Raw genomic sequence first — 4,861 nt, forward strand, 5'->3', positions numbered from 1 at the left:
GGAACATGGTGGGCATTGGCAGCAAACGCAGAGCATGGAATATGTGGGCATCGGGCACAGCGTGATGGTGGAACAGGTAAGTGGGGGTGCCAGATCAAGGTCATCGGGGTTGCTGTCATTGGGGTGAGTCTCTGGTGGTTACTGAAAATTCTTTGCTCCCACACGCTGTGGTCCTGCTGGGCACTCACACCTGCTGCCAGCGCCCACACCTGCTGCCATTGCCGGCTCCACTTGTACCCACTGCTGACGCCCGGCACTGGCCCCAATTGCTTGACGCTGTCAGTGGGTGTGAGCAGCAGCTGCCAGCCCTGATTGCCCCTCAGGGCTTCTCCACCGCCCCCTGCTCCTGAGAGGCGATTGGGGCTGTCAGCCGTCGCTCACACCCACTGCCAGTGCCAGCTCCCTTCTCAACCGCAGCCGGTGCTGGAGCTGCCTCTCACATCTGCTGCTGGTGCCCGGTGCCAGTCCTGATCGCTTGGCGCTGTCAGCTGGTGTGAGCGGCAGCTGCTGGCCCTGATCACCCCTGAGGTTTCTCCACCTCCCCCTGCTCCTGAGGGGCAATTGGGGCAGCAGCCGCCACTCACACCCGCTAACAGCACCAGCTCCCCTCGCACCCGCTGCTGGCACTGGCCCCAATTGCTCCATGCCGTCAGTAGGTGTAAGTGGGGCCGATCCCATCAGTGTGTGGGAACAGAGGTGGCGGGAGCAGGGCTGCTGGCAGACAGGGGACTGGGGGCTGTGGTGGGAGGTGCCAGGCGGTGGCATGGAGGATGGGCGAGACCCACCCCTGTGCCCACTGCAACCTTGCGGCCCACAGTTCCTTTGAAGGTGCACAAATTTGTGCACTGGGCCCCTAGTAAGATTCCAAGAAAATAAAGTCAAAATACATATTTAACACTTTGTAAGCCCTAAACTATTGAGGGGAGGGGAAAAGATGACCAACTAAACCTTAAGAATATAGAACTCTGGAAAATTCCTGGATCAAAGACATACAACTTAGATATATTTTTTAAAAGGAAAGGAAAAGTTCTGAATAACTGTAATCCCTTCCAAAAAGGAAATCTTAAATTAAGGGGAAAAGATTCTAATAGTGTAAACAAGTCTGGCTCAGTGAGAAAACTGACCAACATATCCAAGATTCTGTCCACAAAGTAATGATACATTTTTAACAATAAAAAAAAAGGCTATAAAAACAGTTCATTCTCTGAAATGGCTTTAGTAAAAGCTCTTTTGTGGGTACATAAAAAGATCCATGGGTTTGTTCACTTTCCAGCATTTCTCACTGACCAATTCCAAAGAAAACGGGCCATTTAATACAGGGAACTGCCCACCGGCTGTTGCTGCGTAGAGGGTGTGGTGCTTCTCACTGGCTGTATCAAGGTTCACCTGGCTTTGTTCTTCTTTACTTTGAAGTTCTAAAGCTAATCTCACAGCCAGATACTTGGAAAATGATCAACAGTAGCATTACCTGAAGTCTTTATGTACCTTGTCTGTGTACTGTCATCTTTTCCCCTAAGTGTGGGATGAGGCCTAAATACTAACTCGATTTCCCCAGCACCATCCGTTACTGGATCAGTTGCCACTGTTGCACTGTTAACAAGCTCAAGCCCAGAGTCTGGTGTTTTGGTCCATTTGTTACTAGGTCCTGCTTCCTGCTGGCTGTGTGTGGATGCATTGCTACAGTGAGACCTGCCGCCATTGTCTTCGGCTCCACCACCGTCTTCAATCTGTCGCTTCCTGGCCCCCTGCCATCTGTTCATGGCCTGCACTTCAGTCCTTCCTCGATGCTGTGATCCAGCATTTGCTCTCTGTTGTGCTTGTTTCTCCTGGTTCATACTCTCTTGAGGAGTGTCACACTCATCCTGGATACATTTTGGTGATGAGGGCATCGAAGTTGGGGCCTTCGTGATCTTTTGGAAACTCGCTTTTTCCGACAGGTAGGACATTCTTTATTGCCACTGCTGAGAGCAGTGATAATGCAGTCTGGCAGAAACGGCGTAAACACTCCTTTGTAGTCATGGTGTTCTTCAACATACCCCAACAAGCTGGGCATGTTAATTCACTGCGTAAACTTCCAGGTGAAGCCACAATTTCCAAGCCATCTGTTATTGCTTCCTGAGGTGTTCCTTGTAACTCATATAAACTGAGTTCCCATGTTTTGCTTAATGGTTTAGTTCCATTCTTCTGCACAGCCTGAGACACTGTGGCTCCCGCCCCAGCCGAGGACTCAGCTGGCAGGGCTGGAACCAGACTCAGATACAAGCACCCCCACCTTCCCACCTTTGGCAATGGAGCTCAGGAAATACAACAGGGGATGCTCAATATTCATGACAGACCGTGGGGGATGGGGGGGAGGAGGGGGGAGGAAGGAGCAAGCAGAGTGAGGAGAGGGTGGAACCGTGGGACAGGGACCTGCTGGGTGCATGACCTCGGCCAGGTGCTGGCCTGGAGGTCCCCCAGCTGCAGCCCAGTTCTGGCCACCTGGCCCCACCCCCAGCAGCCTCCCTCTTTCCTAGATTTTCTAATTTATCTTTGGTTATCTACAACTATAGTCTTCTGCATGGGAGTAAGACTATACAAACAAAATGCATTCAAGCAGATAGCTTCTCTCAACTCCCTCTTGTATTCACAAATTGAAAATGAAGTGTAGCCCGGCCTGCATGACTCAGTGACTGAGTATCGACCTATGAACCAGGAGGTCACAGTTCAATTCTGGTCAGGGCACATGCCTGGGATGTGGGCTCGATCCCCAGCAGGGGTATATGCAGGAGTCAACTGATCAATGATTCTCTCTTCAGCATTGACGTTTCTATCTCTCTCCCTCTCCCTTTCTCTCTCTGAAATCAATAAAAAAATATATTTTAAAAAAAAGAAAGAAAGAAAGAAAATGAAGTGTCTTATTTTCTAGGCTACCCTAAATAAAGCCCTCCCCATGACAAATGTAAAAGTTTCTAGGAGAAAAATGATGATCTTTGTATTGGTAAGAACATATGGGTTATGTGACAGGACAACCAAAACATTTTGCAGAACGAAGAATGTAGTGTGTAAACACTCTGCTAGCTAGCCCAAATTCTCAGCTCCGCAGGATTAATCATTAATTCTTAAGAACTGAGAGCCTTAAAATGTGAACGCCTTGTTCAAGCCCCTACGATATCACTTCGTCAGCCTTGGGTTGAACATTAATGGTGATGAAAAGCTCAGTTCTCCATACAGTACCTGTTCCTCTGTGGATCCGTTCTATTTACTGGTAACCTTATCCTTTGATAGACCCCACCTGGGCTTGTACAGCTTTCACGCACTGGCTTGAGTCTTGCCATCAAGAACTAGTTAAAACAAGCCCAGTCCCTGTGGTGCACGTAGGGACTCCCCTTCCCAGAACTTATAGCATCTTTCCTCGGCATGGCACCATCCGATTTTATTGATTCTGGTGGAGGTGGTCCCTACTTTTGCCCAAAGGTCAGTTCTCTGAGAGCCTACTGCACCCTCAGAACACCGCCTTCTCCACAAATGTTTCTCAAGAATCAGCTGCAGTAAGAGGGAAGGATTCATGTTAAAATCCCAGAGGAATGGTAAAACCTTAATTCCAATTGTGAGATAAAATAATGTTACCTCTTATTAACAAAAATATCAAGTCTCAACAGGCATAAGGACACAGCTTGTTTTTGCAGAGATGATAACGGGGAAGGAGAGGCTGTTGATAATTTGGGAGCAAAGAGCCATCCTGATTGTTCAGGAATTGTAGCCTTTGCTCGATAGAGACTTGTCATCGATAAGGTGGTCTTTCCTTTCCCTTAGCCTGACATTAAGCCCTTTACAGACAACGCAGGTACGTAAAGAATGTAGCCTTCTAAGCAGGATTGATCTGTTTAAATAGATGACAAATATTACTGAGGACCTACTGTGTGCCAGGCTTTCAGTCTCATGATAGTAAAGTGGCATTAAAACCTACACAAACCTGTGGTTATATTTCTTTCTTTCTCATATTTTTCACTGTTGTTTATGATAAGAAAATGTGTAATATATAGAAAATGCAAATAATACAAAAAGATATAAACAATAAAAAAGTGGTTACTTACTATGCTGAATGCATGGATGTAAGAAGACCAACCTCATGTAATTGTTGGGAGGGTTACATGAGAGAACACATGTGAAAATTTCTAGCACATAGTAGGTCCTCAAAAGCGGGGGTGGACTTACTAGAGCAAATGGAGTATAAGCTCCAGGTTTTCTTATTAGTGTAAGCTCCTTCTGAGGCCACTAGCAATGGCCATCAGTTTTTGTAAAAGGTGCAAAAGTAATATATTTGTGTATTCTTTTTCTTAGAGAGCCCCACTTGAGTTGTATAACTTTCAAGTGCCACCAAATCTGGAACGTTTCTGCTACAAGATTGTAATTGCTTTCCTTCCTTTGATAAACAGCAAGATCATGTTTTGCATCTACTATGAGAGGCATGTGGGACTATCTGAGGCCACTTTGACTTTGCAAGGCTCAGCCTACAACATCTCTCATTTTTATCTCGCCCACAAGGATTACACACTTACCCAGCCCATGGTTCAATCTTCATTAGTGAAGACCACTCATTCATTCATTCTGTGGAGCAATAACAATGGCTGGCACTTTCCTGGGATGAAGAACATTGGGAAGAACATTGCATTGGCAACCTGCTATGCTGGATACACTCCATAAATTTACGTGCCTTCTCCCTTGCCTACAAACAACAATTGAAAATTGCTTCAGATGTCAGCAAGTTGGATGAACAAAATAAGGGATTATTTCTTCCCTTTTTTCACCTGTTCAATTAACCTCTGAAACTACTAACTCTTACTAATAAATCTTATTTTGGCCTGGCTGGTGTGGCACA

The 4,861-nt window shown here is 46.4% G+C and overlaps 1 pseudogene across 1 annotated transcript; it reads right to left on the minus strand.

The window, feature by feature from the left end:
• Nucleotides 1-1,215: 1,215 nt before the first annotated feature.
• LOC308513689 (E3 ubiquitin-protein ligase RING2-like) lies at nt 1,216-4,550 on the minus strand (annotated as a pseudogene). The gene is made up of 2 exons: nt 4,542-4,550; nt 1,216-2,280 (listed from the first exon to the last, which is right to left on the minus strand). The product of its transcript is annotated as an E3 ubiquitin-protein ligase RING2-like (transcript).
• Between the last annotated feature and the right edge of the window lie 311 nt (nt 4,551-4,861).

The sequence above is a fragment of the Myotis nattereri genome (genome assembly GCF_964212035.1).
Source record: "Myotis nattereri genome assembly, chromosome: 2".
NCBI lineage: Eukaryota > Metazoa > Chordata > Mammalia > Chiroptera > Vespertilionidae > Myotis > Myotis nattereri.